This window comes from Cupressus sempervirens, chromosome 3 (genome assembly GCF_028749045.1).
Source record: "Cupressus sempervirens isolate cs-2001-9-10 chromosome 3, ASM2874904v1, whole genome shotgun sequence".
In the NCBI taxonomy this organism is placed as follows: Eukaryota; Viridiplantae; Streptophyta; class Pinopsida; order Cupressales; family Cupressaceae; genus Cupressus; species Cupressus sempervirens.
In genome coordinates, this window is record NC_143120.1 from 67,796,760 (window position 1) to 67,816,196 (window position 19,437).

Below are 19,437 nucleotides of genomic sequence, written 5' to 3' on the forward strand. Positions count from 1 at the left end.
ACCATGAACTCAAAGTGGCCATAGTGACATCAGAGGGCTATTTTCTCAATGTCCTTTGCTATCATCCTGATCTGATGGTATCCGAATTGCAAATCAATTTTGGTGAAGAAGCATGCCCCATGCAACTCATCAATCAGCTCATCAATCCTAGGAATGAGATACCTGTTTTTAATTATTTTCTTATTTAGTGCCCTGTAATCGATGCACATGCACATCGTCCCATCCTTCTTCTTTACCAATACTACTGCTGAAGCAAAGGGGCTCTTACTGGGCCTATTATGCCCCATCTCCAATAATTCCTTAATCGCCTTCTCTATCTCATCCTTGTGTTTCTTAGGATGATGATAGGGAGTAATCATAACTGGTTTGGCTCCCTCCTCGAGCTCAATAACATGTTCCATCCCTCTTTCAGGAGGAACCCCATGAGGAATATCGCTAAATACTTTAGCGTGTCCATCAAGTATATTCTAGATATCTGGTGGATGACTCTTTTCTTGTGGCTCTAGTGAAGTTGGCATAATGTAGCACTCTTTCGCCCACTCTATGTCATCATGACGAAAAAGTCTCTGCATTCTCCTCAAGGACACTACTCTACAACCTCCATCTGAAAGTCCTCTAAGTACCATAGTTCTGCCCTCATGCTGGAATCTCATCTCCAACTTCGCTAGATTGAGTGTGAACTCAACTAGTGAAGCCATCCATGTCATGCCATGGATGACATCATAATCTCCCATGTCCACAACATAGAACTCATCCTCCAACTCGTAGCCATCTCCAAACCTGATGCAAAGATTAGATATCTTCCGAGTGCATAATAACTTATCACCGTTAGCCACCATGACTCTAAACCCATCATGCTCCTCCATCTGTAACCCTCTCCTAGCTACCAACTGTGCATCTATGAAGTTATGTGTAGCCCCAGTGTCAATAAGAGATATCACTTTATGCCCCTGGATAGTACCCCTGACCTTAAATGTAATTGCTTTTTGGGCCCCTGTCAAGCATGCCAATGATCTATCATCCTTAGGAATGTTGCTCTCCTCTATAGTGTTTCCCTCATCTGAATCAGAGTGTTGATCCTCCCCTTCTTACTCTAACTCTTCTGCTGAAAAATACTCCATTTGATTTGCCTTAGCCTTGAGAGAACATTTATGAGATAAGTCCCAAGGCTCTCTACAATGGAAGCACAGTTTCTTCTTTCGAAGTTCATTCAAGGTTTCATTTTCTAGTCCTTTTGATCCTTCTTTGGGTTTGCTATACTCTTTCTGAAACGATTTTTTGTCTTTGTCCTTGCAGTAGGAAGAATCTGTTGAATGGTTTTTTCCTTTGTATACCGAAGGGGCTAAATCTCATGCCTTTTTAGTTGCTTTAGCTAAGGTGAGTGGATCATGTCCCTTCACCCAACCTCGTAATGGATCAGCAAGACCATCACAAAATAACACCACCAATCTCCTAGGAGAGATATCAGTAACAAGTACAGATAAGCGCTAAAACTCGACAATGTAAGCATCCATAGAACATGATTGTTTTAACTATGCTAGCTCCTTGAAATGTAACTTGGGATCCTTAGTGTCAAATCTCCCAATCAATGTTTCGGTGAATTCCTCATAGGATGTAATCTGATTATGCCCCAAAGTCACCATGCCATGATGCCACCATTCATGTGCAACGCCATCAAAGTGCATAGCCGCATACTTGATAGCCTCCTCCTCAGGCATAGGATTTAGCTACAAGTTTGTATCTACCTTCTGCACCCAAGCTCGTGCAGTCATCTTCCCTGAAGCATCATAATAAGGTAAAGAAAGTTTTCCAACTTTCTTCCTCAGCTCAAAGTTTTGATTCCTCCCTCCTGCTTTAGGCATGTGTCTCATCCTCAAGTCCATATAATCTCTAAGAAAAATATCCACCTGAAACTCTGGTCCACTAGCCTCCCAGTCCCTCCTGAACTGATCCTATAACTCGATAATTTGCGGTTCATTTACTGGTTGAACCGGATCTCTGGGTGGGAAAGTGGGTAGAAGAGGTCTCAAGTTTGCAGTCCATGTTGGGCATGCAACGTGTCTAAAGTTATCAGCCTCATTCCCATTGTTTCCATGTCCATTATTACCATTAATGTTATTCTCATGACCATTGTTGTTGCCTTGGCCTCCATGGTTATTGTTTCCCCCGATGTTATTGTTTTCCTCGTTGTTATTGTTTCTGTTGTTGGCATCACCTGGATTAATATTAACACCCATCTGTCTAGCCATGAGCTACAACATCATGTCCATTCACCTATTTCGCTCCTGCTGCATACACTGCCCCTGCTCTAATGTATCCAGTAACTGTCTGAATAGTACCTCCCCCTGATCTGGACCAGCATTTCCGCCTCCGCCTAATCCTGTGTTCCTGTCATCTCGATCACCCATATTATTGTCCTGATCAAAGAATATCTCCTTTGTGTCTATATGGTTGGATTCAATGTCCACCTGCATGGACGTACTAGACTGTTTGCTTTGCAAGTCTGAAATCCTATTTTGTCTTGCTCTGGTATCGCGGAAATTATAAGACCCCTGTCGCATGCTCAAACATAAATGCTTAGCCTATGTTTTTCACTTATTTCTGATTTTAGTGTTTTGACATTTCATCAAACACTTTTTCCCTCTATCCGGTTATTCCAAATTTCCTATAAGACCTCCACAGGATGGCAGGACTTGTAGCTCTGATACCACTATAATGGGTACCCCTGTATGTCCCAAAAACTAAACCAAATTGCTGAAAGGAATTATGTCAAACAGTTTGCATTCAACTTCTTATTTTTTCGTTTAATATTTTAAACCCCTTATAACTCTAGAAATCAAATGTTTATTTTTTTGTTGTGTTTCATGCATGGAATTGGTATCATACAACATAAGCAAGAAAGAAACTACAATGATATGCAAAGTGGAAATGAACTACTGCTAATAAAATGTTATTTTCAGAATTCATAAAACCAAATACATGGCAGATTTATCAACTCACTAATTACTTCAGCAGTATTGACATAATACTCCAGCCCATGCTTTCAAACTTGCTGCTACAATAATTTGTCCTTCAATCAGTCCACTACCTTCATAATACCATTTCCTCAAAGCAGCATAAGCGTCAGACAAGTAGTGAAGAAGATATGAGCAAAATACCAAATCTGCCTGTAGCCGAAAATGCAACTACACTGCTTGATAATGAAGCCAATAACAAAGAATTCCAAAGGCCAAACCCCAAGGGAATGATGTCTAGAATGTTACAAGAGAGGATAGACGTCCTCAAATGCCAAGAACAGAGCTGCAACTCACACACCAATTTCTTCTCATATTTAACCTGCCTAATGAAGCCACAAATGCTTCATTTTATTCTATTTCCAAGGGTCCGCTCAACTCATATGGGCAATGTGGGATAAAAGATGTGTAATATATAAAGCATATATTAAAATACCCCTTATGTCTCCCTTGGGTACACATCACTATAAAATAAATATTAAAGTAACACTTTAATATTTTACAATTAAATTAGATGTTACTTTAATAAAACTTCAGTCATTAAAATGTATTAGCAATCGGACTCTGAATAATGTGAGTGATAGCTCATTGGAAAGCTCTCACCGAAGAGTATTGAATCCAATCACTAAAATTGACCTGCACTGTGTCCTGCTGACTTACTAAAAATAGTAAGTATGCCTGAAACTGAGTAAATCAACTTCGTTTTGGCCCAAACTGGAAATGACTAGGCCAAAACACTCTAGGATCCCATTAAACCCTTCGTTAGCCCTCAGGACCATGTAGAACAAGGCTAACGCACAGACACTTGGTCAACTGCTAAAATGGGGACATTACATTCTTTGTTGGATTATAGATCCAAATATATCAAGAAGATACTAAAGAAGTTTGGAATGAAAGATTCAAGACCAGTTGGAACACTTATGTCTACTAGACATAAGCTTTTCAAAAATGATGATTCCAAAGAGGTACATCAAACCACATATAGATCAATGATTGGAAAATTGTAGTATATAGTGCACATGATGCTTGATATTGCATTAGCAATTGGTACAGTAGAAAAATTCTCAATAAATCCCAAAGAAAATTATATGATGGCAATCAAGAGAATCATGAGATATCTAAAAGGTACTGAAGACTATGGATTATGGTACAAAAAAAGGAGGCAATGTAAATTTGAAAGCATTCATAGATAGTGATTGGGCAGGAAGTGTTGATGACAAAAAGAGCATAAGTGGTGGAGCATTCTTTCTTGGTAAAAGACTAGTATCTTGGACAAGCAAGAAGTGGAATTGTATTTTTCAATTCACAACAAAAAAAGAATATGTGGCAGCAATAATTAATTATTCCAATGTTGCACAACTGTTGGCAGGTATGAAGATAGTAAACAAGGATCCATTGGTTATCTTTTTTGATAACACTAGTGCAACTAATATATCAAAAAATCCTATAATGCATACCAAAATCAAGCACATTGCTATAAAATATTATTTTTTGAGAGAATTGGTACAAGATAAAGAGGTAAGATTGTAATATGTGAATATGAAAGAGCAAATTGTAGATATATTCACTAAGCCATTACCAAAGGATGCATTTTTGTATCTAAGAGGTAATTTAGGGGTCATTCCCCTGTCTGCAGTTCACTAAATACAGTATAGTGATGCATTAACCATAACATATTGAAGATTAGATAGTTGATGCAGTATTGTCAAGGCACATTGCAAATGAATTAGTACACAAGGTACATTGATATTCACTGAATATTGTCTTTGGCATGAGATGTCAAAGAGGGAGAAGTTTGCTATCATATCTCACAAAAATTTTATAAAGAGGGAGAGTATATATTTCCAGAGATGTCAAAGAGGGAGAACTTGGTTTGATATCAAATAAAGGAAGTTTGCTATCATAAGAAGATGTTGAAGATAGGATTTTGTTGATAGAGGAAGAAAGTAAAGGTAGAGGGTGTTCACACTGATAGAGGGAGCTCTCAAGGATGAGAATCAGAATGAAACTATGGATACGTTCCTTAATTTATTCTTGCTCTAAATTTTTTTATTGTATTATGGCATGTTGTGTTGCCATCAATGCAAAAGAAAGAGATTGTTGGAAACAATTGATTAATTGTGTATTATCATGTTATACAAAACATCATATCATTTCTAGTCAGTATATGCCAAGTTCACTTGGGTGATGAAGACAATTTCTTGTGTTTGCTGACCATTCTTGAGTTTGTCTAGTTCAGAAGATAATATCTACCGAGTTCACCTAGTTGTCAAAAGAAAGTTTACAAAACTTGAGTGTTAATTGACCTCACTTGGTTACCAAAGGAATTTTTTGAATATGTAGTGTTAACCAAGTTCACCTTTTTAACACAAGAAAATCATTTCTGAGTTAGTGTCTACCGAGTAGGGTCAGTTAATGAAGGATTTTCTTGTTTTGGCATATTGATTTCAATTGATTTAGTTTTTGGTTCTAGCCAACTGAGGAGATGAATATTGAGTATTCTAAGTTGTATTCAAGGTGACTTTACAATGTGTAAGATATAAATATAAGGTCAAGTTGAGTATTGAATGTGTAGAACAGAAACAAAATATTTGAAGATTCTTAGAGGAAGCAAATTAGAAGGATAAAGAAGAATATCCTTGTTGAGCTGCAAAGATACATTCAATTAGGAAGGATCAAGTATACAAGCTAGAATTGAGATTTGTAATCAACAATTTAGTTGCATTAGAAATCAGGTCATCTCATTATTATTTTCTAATCATTGTAGCAATGATCTAAATCTCTTAACAGAGTTGGCGTAATAGCTATTTGTAAATCCTCTAACAAGGTGGCATTTCTAGATTGAAGTGTCTAAAGACCTCTAACAAGGCCACTCCTAATAGGGTGATTAAATCTCCTAATAGGGTAACACCTAATAGCGTGTTTTGTAACCTTTAACAAGGTTGGCTTCTAATATGACTTACTTTGGAAGAGTAAAAATTAGTAACTAGTTGCAATTGGTGGTTTTTCCCAAATTGGGTATCCACGTTAAATTTTTGTGTCACTTGTGTTCATGCTATTTATTTTATGTGTATGCAAGCTAAGTTAATCTTAAAGTTAATCACATTGAGTTTAGTATATTTAATTATTTTTGAGTTACAATACTTTCTAGCGTAAATTGAGTGCATGTGTGTTTACCGAGTTACAACAGAATATAGTTTAATCAAAGTTTTGATTTGTATTGACATCTAAGGGATTTGTAATTTATTATTGTAGTAACTAATTCACCCCTCCCCTATCAGTTACTCCTCTTACATTTTTAGCATGAGTAACCTGAAGGTTTTCCTTTGATAGTAGAAGAATACATGGTATGTAAGTTGAAGAAAGCATTGTATGGACTAAAGAAAACACCCAAAACCTGGTATGTGAGGTTAGCCAAGTACTTGAAAAAAATGAGATTTGCTAAAGGTATTGCAAATAGTAACTTATATTTGAAACAAGTTCAGAATGACTTGTTGATTATTGTGATATTTGTGGATGACATAAACTTTGGAGGTAATGATGAAGCAAGTTTAAAATTTGTTGATTAAATGAAGAATAAATTTGAGATGAGTATGATTGGTGAGATGAAATATTTCTTAGGTTTACAGATTGCAGAATAGTGATGATATCTTTCTATCATAGACTAAATATTTGCAAGGCTTGTTGAAGAGATTTGGCTTGGAAAGTTGTAAGCCTGTTGGTACACCTATGATAACTGATCACAAGTTATCTAGCAAATATGAGACACCTACAATTGAGAAGAAGAATTATAGATCCATGATTGGAGGTTTGCAATATATGACTCACACTAGATTAGATATAGAAAATCCAGTTGGTATAGTAGCAAGATTTCAAGAAGACCCTAAGGGATTACACTATGTAGTAACTTAAAGAGAATATTAATATATTGGAAGGGTACACTTGATTTTGGCTTGTAGTATGAAAGATCAAATAAATTTACTCTATGTGCATATAATGATGTGGATAGGGAAAGCAGTATAGATGATAGAAAAAGTAAAATTGGCAGAGCATTTTTCCTTGGAGGAAGATTGGTTTCTTTTTTGAGAAAGAAGCAAGAGTGTATTTCGTAGAGTACAATAGAAACAAAGTATGTAGCAACATCAAACAATTGCAATTGGATCATGTGAATGAAAAAAATGTTGAAGGATATTGGGATAGAGTTTTTAGAACCTATTATCATACATTGTGATAACACAAGTACAATGAGTGTGTCCAAGAATCATGTAGCGATTAAGTATCATGTTCTGAGAGAGAAAGTTGTAGATATAGAAATTGGATTAGAGTATGTTAATACAAAAGAGAAGATTGCAACTATTTTTACAAAGCCTTTTCTTAAGGATATACTTGAGTATTTGTGAGGTATGCTTGGGGTTATTCCCTTGCCTACTTTTGAGTAGATGATGTAGAGAGTACATCAGTCCAGTGGTATAGAGCACTATTATATATCTGGATTGAATGTTGATGCTTCCTATATGGGAAAGTAGCTATGATTGAGAGAGTCATCAAGGACTCTTGGTAGGTAGTATGAAACAATGATTTTGGAGACTTGAATTGGTTGAAGATTTGAACAGTTGATTGATATAATGATGCATTTTTCATTGATGTCAATGGGGGAGAGATTGTATGAAAAATATCTTTTGATAGTATGTGGGAGATGTATATGTGGAAGAGAATGTATGGGGGAGAGTTGTACTAAATGAAGATGATCACATTGAGTTATACCAATGGGGGATAAGTATGAACAATTTATGCCATCCATATAAGAATGAGGAAGTGTAGATAGAGAGTTGTTCCTATGAGTTTCATATTTGATTGATGAAGATGATTTGAAAATATGAGAGCAATAACAACATAGTTGGATTTGGTATTCTTGGAACTTACAAGTTTTTCATCTATGTTGTCATCAATGCCAAAGGGGGAGATTTTTAGTATGAATGATGATGGTATTCCTTTGGGGAAGCATCCTAAGCATTGCTATAACACTTGTGGAGATTTTTAGCATGATTGACATGTTGCATTCATGACCGTGTTTGTCATTGAAGGGAACATAGTATTATTTCTATAATGATTGATAGAGTAGCTGAAAGAGAATGAATTCATACAGACTGTGTATTGATGATGAGATCAAGCATGGTTGAGGATATGTTCTATAGTATGTCTTGATGATGTGGACAAGTGTGAATGAAGAGTGTTGAAGACATGTGAGAGTTATTGATGATTTAGATAGGATAGTGTGTAGACAATACATGGGAAGTGGTTTTTGATGTTTGGATTGTATCTCTTAACAAGGATAGAATCCTAATAAGAAAAGTTAGATAGTGATAGTAGACATCTTGATGATGATGTTAGTGAGTGTGTGAGGTCTGAGGTTGCACGTGTGAGAAGTTGTAATTATTATGAGCCAACAATGTTTTGTAATTATAAAAAGATGTGATGAATTGTAATGTTTTAATGAGATCTTGCTATAATTAATTGGGAAAGCCTCAAAACCAAGTCAATGAATTATTTTGAGGATATGATATAAAGGAAGGTTATTTTCCTTGTGATGTTTAGAGAGTGAGTATGAATAAGTGTGCAAGTGATGTGTGAAGTTGAGAAATGCATGTAAGTGACCAAACATATTAGTGTGATGTGAGTTTGAAGATCTAACATTGAGATTTGAGAAGGTATTTGGTGCGGTATTGGCACAAAGAAATAGTTCAAGTTGCAAAGATCAATTTCATTTCTTTTTTCTTGAAAGGAATAATACAAAGGCTAGTTTGACAATGAGTTTGATGGTCTTGCCTTTGAAGTTGTTTGAATAGTTGGTCCATCTACCTTCTACAACTCTTAACAGAGTTGGCACAACTTCTAAGAGGATTGGAATATCCTAATGGGGATTCAAAGTCTCGTAACAAGGACTGATATGTACTAAATTTATTTCATTGGCTTGTAATAGAGTCCATCCTCTTACAAGGAACTTTTATATTAGTACATCATGTTGTGGGTACCATCTCCACCAGGGTTTTCCCTCTAATCAAGGGTTTCATTATGAGAACGTGTATGCACAGACCTTATAAACATTTTTCAGTATATGGTGAATATTAAGAAAATTGATATTCTAGAGACCATTACATAGAGTACCTGGTCAATATCACACGACTTGATATTTCTAGAGGCCATTACTCACAATACTTGGTGAAAATCTTGCATCTTATTTTGAAGGCCATTACTCAAAGAGTATTTGGTGAATATCATATACTATTATTGTGGAGACCAATTATACTCAAATGTGATATCAAAAAGTGAATATCATATGTTGATATTATGAAGGTCAATACTCTTAATATCATGAGTTTATCCTTTCTAAACTAAAAGTGAGTGTTAAAGAATTAGTTTATTCAAGACAAAAGTTTCTATTATATATATATATACCTAATGTATTATATCATATATCTATTTCATAAACAAAGCATATATTACCGATTGTCTTTGATATTGGTTGAACGACTAACTAAATGAGTGACTGGGATTAGTTTATGTTTAGTTAGTAAGATAAATCACCAGGAGTCACGTCCTAATGGGACATGACTCCACGGTGGAGTTATTCCCATCAGGACATGACTCCCCATAATTATATTTATATTTCCTCCAAAATGCGGAATAAAAAAATTGATAACAATCAACGAAAATAAGTCTTTATTCGTTCTGCGTCCGTCGACGGCTCTTCCCATTTGTTCAACTCAACACAGTCAAACCTGACATTATATTATTTACTGCAGAGTCTCTCATCGTTGCTGCAGCGTATCATGAGACCTAAACCTACGTTGCATATAACAAACATGACAAAACTTAGCATTCAGATCAATAAAGTACATGGACTCTGGAGATTATATTGCGAACAACTGACATCTATCTATCTATCTATCTATCTATCTATCTATCTGTCTGAAGATATTCTGATTGCAGCAAATAAATTACTTCTTGTTTTGAAGGCGATAACTCAGAGATCATAGTAGAGATTACAATGGTACAAACAACATCCATGATTCTATAGTGATATAGCAACATATATTTCATATAAACTGCAAGAGAATATATATACTGAAACTGATTGCAGAAGTACATAGTGGGATCGATCAAAGTTTTCATATACACACACATATAGATCTTGACAGATTGTAATCATACATAGATTGATCTTGACAGATTGTAATCTGATATTAAAATATTTTTCAGAGATTCATTATTTGGTTATCTACCCTCAAGAGTATAGACTTTTCCGGGTACCTTGGTGTATCCTTATTTGTGTTAATTAGTTAAATCTGATTAAGAAAATTAAGAAAATTAACATTATTTGTTCAAAACTCGAGGTCGGCTCTTGCTTCTAGGCATGGTTTTCTATTCCTTCCAGTCAAATAGTTAATTTCCTCACCTAGGACCTCATTTATTTTTCAACATTGGGGACCATTTTCAACCTTTTAGCAACATGCATTTTCACCCTCTTTTCCTTTTCACATTCCTCTAAATCTTAGAAAAAATTAAAGTTATTTTACATGGAATAAGTTGACTTGCCAACTTGTTCTTGAGTTTTGGAACCTAGATTTGGCCCAGAGCCTGATGGTAGAGGTTTCCACCAAGGTTTAGATTCATAGCCAACTTTAATCTAATTTGAATATTGAAATGGAGGGAGTTTAGTCTAAAATGACACCCTTTCCCTTCATTAGGCATCCAATAATCAAGTCCAAGCTATCATAATTATGTTGTCAATCCATCCACCATCAAGAAGAAATAAATAAAGAAATCAACTTGAAATGTTCAAGATCTTTAACACATTCTTCTTCCTTTTCATCAAGCATTGCAGAAAATTATAAAATTATCACTGAAGGTTTGGGTTTCATGATTTCCTATTAGTTTTTTGTCAAGTTTAAGCTTTGCATTAGCAATTGTGGTTGCATCCAAAGAGGTGTCACATCATCAAGGTATAAAGTGATTTACCTTTTTGATCTACTTTCATTTCATCTTTCCTTATGCAAATCCCAATTTAATTTCAAGGTAAATTCCTAAACGAGGAAATGACCAAGGAAAACCCTTTTCCACAACCTTTTCCCTTATTTTTTCATATAGGAGTAGGTTGCAGAGTTACAATTCTAGATCTAAAAACATGCACCATTTACAAGTGTAAGTTATAGGAAAGTCTCATAAGTTTTTGTTATGAACAAGTTAGGTAGTCAAATTTTTCTAAAAAATACGACATTTTCCCAAAAATTTTACCTATTCCAACCATTTATAGTGAACTTTATTGTGAAAAAAGTTATAGGTCCATGTTTGATCTAAATTTATAGCTAGTTTTGAGACCCTAACAACAAGGAAATCTAGTTCCAAATTTAAACCTTCTCCATCTTCTTTTTAGATACACTTGTTCTTATTTATTTTCCCTTTTACTTTATTATATTAAACTTATCATTAAACAATATCTATTAGGAATGAATAAAACCCACAAAATATAGATCTAACATTGGCACCTATCCTTCATTTGGTTGTACTAGTTGAATTCATTTTTTGGGAGGTTTTATATTCCAATGTATACCATTGGACTTGGTGAGTGATCTACATCTTTGTATTTCTCACAATTTTCTATTATACAATAAGATACAAGATTGATTGAAGTACCTTTGTCAACAACAGAAGTAGAGAATACTGCAATAACATCTTGTGGCTCTCAAATATTGTGGATGAAGCATACTCCAAGGGATGTTCTATAGTGGTGGTTTTCATTGCACCAAAAGATTGACCTGTTAATGCCCAATACAAGAACTAGACTTATAGAAGATACAAGAAGTTATTAAACCATGTCAGAAATCTTGGAGGAAGACATTGGCAATCAATCCAGCAATCCACCCTTTATCATCACCTGAGAGGATTCAAACCTATGACCAAGCTTAGATACTAGTACTTGTTAGAGTGGTACTTGTCATTATGCCAAAATATCAAACTATTAATGCTTGATATAACCATTAGACTTCTAGAAGACACATTAGGCTTTTAAACCATTTCATGAATCCCAGAGGGAGACATTAGTGATTGGTCCAAAAAAGGCTACTTCTATTATGTGTAATTCTATAGGTGCAATCAAAATTTCAAAGAATTTAATAATACATTTAAGAACCAAGCACATTTTAATCACTTCTTAAGAGTGAATGCCACAAAGAAAGAAATCAAATTAGGGTATATACCTACAAAGGATCAACTTGTAGACATTCTCCTTAGGGCACCATCAAAGAGTACTTTTGAGTATACTAGGAAAATGTTAGGGGTTATTTCTCCTCCTACTTTTAATTAGATGCATTATGTGGTGCATTATTCCAAGGGGAGATTCAAATCCTATCTTTTTGTCTCCTGGATTAATATTGTGGTTTCTCTTAGTGGGAGCATGGAGTTTGTAGTTTAGTAGTCATAGAAAAATTGTATAAAATGTTGAAAGGGAGAGAGATATCCCTAATAGGACTTGAGAGATGTAAGATATTTCCTTGTAAGGGGGAGACAAGTTTGAGGTTTGTATAGGCTTTTTCCTTAATATCAAAGGGAAAATACTATATAGTTGGAAGGGAGAGTACCCAAAGGTATTGTTTTTCCCATGTCAAGTCATTAATGACAATGGTGTATAAAGTTAGCAAGATGAGTTTGTGTTATTACCAATGTTAGTCTAATGAGTTGAGGTATGAAAATATGTATGCAAAAGTTCATATGGTCTTTGATGTTGCTCTTGAAGACATGTTGTTCACAAAAGGTTAAGTTATCACGCGTTAAAATGTGTAGGAAAATGTATTTGAATATATGGAAGAATGATTTGTACTCATTTTCATTTGATGATGAGTGCTTATGGCTCTAGATATAATGTCTATCATGTGGATGTTGAATTGTTATGTTTTCAAGGCCTAAACTATTTAATTGAAGTGATTGGTAGTTGTAGTTTTCTAAGAAGTTGCACCTATTTCCTTGATCTACCTTTAGAGTAATCATTATATGCTAGCATTAAACCTTATATTAGATAAAAATGTTTATGTGATAATATTGTACACTCATCTTAATACTTATTCAAAAGAAGCACGGATTTTTGTATTGTAGATGAATTCTTAGTATCAAACTTCAACTTTTATTGATTTAGGAATCAACATTCATACCTTCAATAAATCATTGAAAATAAATGTGAGGAATAAATAAATTTAGTTTAAAGATTGTAGTACAAATACAATGTTCACACTCTTTTCAATTATAAATATACTTATTACTTAAAAAATTTACCTAATATAAAATATACTATAGATTAATTTTTAGTGTTTAAATTTTATTTTAATTATTGATTTAAATACAATATGGATATTCTATTGAAATGTTATAAGAGATAAAACAAAAGTTACCTACAAGTTTGACACTATAGATGGTAGTGACATTAAGTCCATTACAATGATTCACGTACAAAATTACTATATCAATTACCCTTTACTATATTATTTAAAATATCTCAATAATCAGTAAGAAAGTAAAGGAGACAATGAGCTTTGGAAGACTTAATCTTAACTATACAAATTATAAAATCACAACAATATCTTCCCATTGGAAAAGAAAATCATCTCTTATATTTTAACCTTTTGGCAAGATAATTCAATGCTAGATATTTTAAGATTATTGTATTCGATAAACCTATGCTCTAATAGTTACACTATATGACGAGTTTTCTACGAGGGGTGCTTGGGATCCTTTTTTCGATTTTTTGGGAAGGGAGGTCCTACAAGATTATTTGGGAAGCGACATGATTACTTATAATAAAGACGGAATAAAAGTAAGATAGGACAGAATTAACAATTCACTAATAAAGACAGAATAAAAATAAGATTAGACAGAATTAACAATTCACTTGAAAAGCGACATGATTACTTATAATAAAGACGGAATAAAAGTAAGATAGGACAGAATTAACAATTCACTAATAAAGACAGAATAAAAGCAAGATAAGACAGAATTAACAATTCACTGGTGAAAATATTCACTTACCTTTTCAGCAGCATCAACCTCCAACCTTTCGCAATTCCCCGCGGAAACAGATCAAGATAATAAGAGCGAATCTACATTTACCAGGCGCAGTTTAAAGGCGAAGGATAAAGGAAGCAGTAACCGAAGAAGACGAAAGGAAGAGATGATTAATTCACTGATGAAACAAAATATTCACTTACCCTGACAGCATCGACAACCTCCAGCCTCTCACAATTTCCCGCTGAAGCAGATCAAGAAAACCAGAGCAAATCTCACCTAATGAAAATCAATAGCAAATCTTTCTGTAGTTCCCGCGATTATTGAGCTCAGACTTCCCCTGTAGCCCGCTCTGTGTCTCGAACCCCAGATCTAAATTGATCTTTTGGCGTTACTGCCTACTTGAATACTATATGGGAAGCAGAGCATTTTATTCCATACTTTCATTTCCACTATTGATTTCAAGCACAACAGTTTACTTAAGACAAATTGACATAAAAAGCAAAAGTTTGTTTGATTTTGTGGACCGGACAACAAATCTTCCTAAATTTATTAATTGCAATAAAAGCGACGAGTAAAGAATGGAGTAACTAAAAAAGAAGAAAGTACAGTATCAACAATTCACTTACCTTTGCAGCATCGCCAGCCTCCAACCTCTCACAATTATGAAGAACATAGAGAAAACTGTAGCAAATCTGCCTCCTGAAAAATTATTACCAAATTCTTGTTCAATTTCAGAGATTATCCTGCTCAGACCCCGTAACCATTTCCGTGTTTCGAACCCGCGATCTTTGCCACATACGCTATTACTAGCGCTGAAATTCCTGTACAAAACATAGCCGCATGGCCTCCAGAAACTCCACCGCCATGATCAGCGGATTCTTCTCTAAATTCGATGCAGCGCTTAAAAATCACGCCATTGGCGCTGCATTTACCTGAGAAGTAGTAACCCTAACAGACGATTCAGATCTAAAATACACAAGCAGAGGGCATATGTAAAATATCTGGCTAATTTACGCGGCATCCAATCTGCCATTCTACAACATTATGTCTCGAACCATCCATCATTTTGGCAGCAGTTCTTCCAATTTAGAAAGGGTGGGCTCTGGGCAGTCAAGTCATGGGAAAATCCAGACGCGCACCAGAAAGTCGTTAGAATTGAAGTATTTGGCATCTTTTTGGATTACGAGGTCGACCTAAAAAAATACCGATCTATTTCAACTTAAAATAATATTATTATTTTAAATGTTCTGAAAATATTCTAGGTACAAAATGTCTGTTTTTATTGAATTCTTACAATTTAATTGGTTGAGAGTTCTTAGACTTGTTCAGCTTCAAATTAAGTACAAATGTGTCAACTTTTATGAGGGCTGTTTTTTAATATATAAGCAATATAGTCTCTCTTTTAGTTTTTACTACAATAAATGATGTAAATTTATAAATAGGTATAAAATAAATATTATCAATAAAAGCATTAAGTTATATAAATACAAAAAGTGCTTACCTTTTTCAATGATGTGATATTTTGTCCTTAAAAAAGTTATATAAATACAAAACTGCTTACCATTTTCAATAATGTGATATTTTGTTTTTAAATTATTTTTACAAATTTAGTGACTAGAGATTTGTAATTTGGACTTTTTAAAAAGGAATTATTGATTTGGGCATATTATATTTGTGGCATACAATTATTAATCTTGGTATGCCAATTGGTTTATAATTGATATGGAGTATAATTATTTTTAATGTTATGATTTATGACTTGCATTAAGGACAATTTGTGTTCATAAATACAATAGAGATTATTTTGAGGCAAGAAGTTGATGACATTAACTTTTATGTCTCTTATAACCAAACTTGATATATTTGTGTCAATAATACAATTACTATCTTCATAAAGATTGAGTCAAGAGTAGAATAATTAAATTTAAATCAGGAGACAAAGCCAAACTATCTAATTTGGCCTATGTATTTGATTGCAAAATGCAACCTAGTATAGACTAATATAGAAGATCTCAACAATCCAATCAAAATCAATTGAGGAAAATCATATTCATATTTATTAAGTTTTTCAAATGACGTAATAATGGATGGATATAAATTTAAAATTATAATGATGATGGAAATCTAAAATTACTTTAAAAAAATATATTGATAATTGATCTACTTTAACAAGGTTATGTTATTATATAAATATTAGTATTGTAATTTTTTAAAATTATGATCCTCAACCATTTGATGCCATCCACAACCTTTGTTTGTTATTTATCATAAATGTTACTCAATATCATATTTGCTACAAGTTGTTCATCTATGTCCACTAATAATGGCTTCATTTTAAGTTTGAATTTTTTGATTTGTTTAGCAAGTAATGTAATTGACTTTTATTTATATTTTTTCCTATAAAAACAATTGTGTTTGTCAGGTTAGATTTTTTTTTTTGGAAAAAAATAATTTGTTTTACATCTTAGCTATATTCATCTCCAAATTTAAATATTAGAAATATAAAAATATGACATTTAATCATATATGGTATTTTATTTTTAAAATTATATATTCATATTAATTTTTTTTATCATATTTATTTTGAATTTTAATATATGTCAACAAAAAATAGAGAACAAAAAAATACTTAATCAAAATTCTAAATTTGGCGTAGTTATATTTATTTAATTTAATAATAATTAATTTAGAAGTTTCATTTTAATGACAATCTCTAAATATTATTTTTAGTTAAATTAATAAATATACTTTCAAAATACCTCTTATTATTTAATAAAAGAAAGTGAGAAAATTTTAAATAAACAATTTTTTAATTAAAATACAAAAAGTATACACAAATAATTAAATAAATTAAAATAATAAAAGAAAAGCCTTTTGCATGTTCATGAAACCAAAAACCTAAGAGGAGAAAATCCTTTATTAGGAGATTAGAGTTCATTTTCTACACACACGAGTTTGGAGTAGAAAGTTGCAGAAAGGGTTTCAGGAGACAAGAATCTTGCGTTCTTTGAGTGTTTATTAGATTTTATCATCAGATCAAGGTAGAGAATTTGCTAAGTTTATCACAATAAATCTCATGTTCTTTCTCTTTCTTCTTCATGCCTATATATAGATCTTGTTATGGAAATTGAAATTTTAGAATTGAAACCCTTGTATTTTTGGTTGTTCGTCAATAGTGAACCTTTTGTGAAAACAATTTAAAAATTCTTAAGCAAAAGCTTGAAAATTTAGAAAATATTCTATGGGTAGGGTTCAAGTCAAGAAAAGGACATTAATTAAATAAAAATTTAATGGTTGAAAATCTGGGTTCCCTATTAGATCTATACTGGAAAAGTATTAAAAAAAATATAGATCTTATTACCACATTAAGAAAATTATTACTGTAGTAATGATACTTTTTTTTGGCTGGGAAATTGCTTTTGGAAAATAAATTTTATTGAATATATATTAAATTGGGTGGGCGAGGGACACCACCCCTAACCCCTCTTCTCTTTCTCCTTCCTTCGTGTGTACTTGGCTACAATAGCCAAGACTGCCATGCAGTCAAGGACTGCAGTTGTTGGAATTACAAATGGGAAAGATATACTTTTTAGAGGGGGGGTGGGGTGGGTGAATCAGAAGTATTAATCTTTAACCAATAAAACTTTTAATTTAAGATAATGCATGCATTAACATATTGAAATAACACGTAAAGTAAATGCATCCACCTAAAAACTTGACACCAGATATGATTACCCAGAAACCCTCCACATGAGAAGGTAAAACTAGGGTGGGGATGACACCCACAATTCTCCACTACTGTAGCAATAAAGTGTCACCTGTTAAGGTTACATAGTTTGACCATTTTCATGATCTGCCTTGTGAAAGGCCTACCCTATTAAAGGCATACAAAGGATTGTTAGATCCTACCCTATTAAAGAATTTTGAAACACCCTATTAGAAGTGTTCTTGGTTAAAGGACTTTCAAAACATTCACTTGGAATGCCACCTTGTTAAAGGATTTTATAATGATTGTTGAATGAACCTTAGTCCAAAGGATTTCACCCTACTGATATAGTTGTTTGAAAGTAATAGTAGAATGTTTGATCTGATAACTCACAACTTTGCCTTGTTGATTTCAGATCACAGTTCTGTCCATCTTGATCCTCTTGATTTGTTATAACAATGTTGTATCACTATTCCTCTATTCTGCGAACTAATTCATTTATAGAGATAACTGGTCAGAAACAAAGGTTGTCATGTGCAAGAACCTAAGTAAGACAATGAGTCTAGGGTATTGCTTTATCTAGTGGCTGAATAGGAGATACTAAATTTTGCATAAAAATAAAGAAGGATTAAGGGGATGAATGCTTGAAGGGTGAACAAGCTATCAGAGCTGAAGAGTATGAATGCCAAGCATAATGGAGGACTAAAACAAAGATATTTAATTTGCAAGTGAGTTGTAAGTTTTTATTAGATCAAGTCCTATTGTTACATTGTAACAACTGTACCAGTGTGGATAAAATTCTTTGGATTAAGGTTGACCAAATAGTCATTTGTAAATCCTTTAACTGGGTGGCATTCTAATAGAATAGTCTAAATTCCTCTAACAAGGCTCATTCCTAACATGGTGATTGCAATCCTTTAACCAGGTCACATTTACCAATGTAGGTTTTCATAGGGCATTACTTGAGAATAGTGAGAATTAGTAGCATGTTACTAGTGGTTTTTCCCAAATTGGGTTTCCACATAAAATCCTTATTTCAAATTGTGTGAATGTTCTTATGGTATTTCATGTTTACATTTCTGCAAAGTTTTTTTGACTTAGGACAATAGCCTACTGAGTTAAAGTATTGTATGATCTAATGGATGCATGCATGATATGGTTTTATGGATATGGATCTTATTAGCACCAAAAAGTTTTATTCGTACATCTAGACCTTGCGTAACTGATTCACCCCACTCTTAGCTATTTTAAAGAATTCCAACAATATTTTTATTAATTTAAACACTTTATATATATGATATATAGGTTATTTAAAACTTATCAAATATTATTAAAATATCCTCTTTAGCTTGTGAATTTGTTTTCATAAAAGGACACTTTTCTAATAAGTGTTTGATCATCGAATTAAGAGAATAATGATTGATTATTAGAAAATTATGGTTTTCACTATGAAGATGAAACTTTCATTTTGATCATACTGAAATGGAGAATTTTATCAACTAAGAGCATTAGCAAATATAAAACTCCAATGTTACTCAAAAATTGAAACTTAGAGTATTTTTATAGAAAATTGAAATGACTAAGTAACTACACTTGTTTTGATTACCTAATGTATTATGTTTTATTTCATGTTGGGGTTTTGGATAAGCTTTATTTTGAACA

General features: G+C 33.2%; 1 long non-coding RNA gene across 4 annotated transcripts in view; it reads right to left on the bottom strand.

The window, feature by feature from the left end:
- LOC149564817 (uncharacterized) overlaps window positions 1-15,212 on the bottom strand; it is a 160,958-nt gene extending 145,746 nt beyond the window's left edge. For 2 of the 4 annotated variants that reach the window (XR_016361950.1, XR_016361951.1), the window contains exons 1-3: window positions 14,696-15,212; window positions 14,270-14,475; window positions 14,091-14,161 (exon numbers count right to left, since the gene is read on the bottom strand). This is a non-coding gene — a long non-coding RNA (uncharacterized LOC149564817). The remainder of the gene's footprint in view (window positions 1-14,090; window positions 14,162-14,269; window positions 14,476-14,695) is intronic. The other 2 variants (XR_016361948.1, XR_016361949.1) reach the window with 2 other exon arrangements.
- Window positions 15,213-19,437: the final 4,225 nt, after the last annotated feature.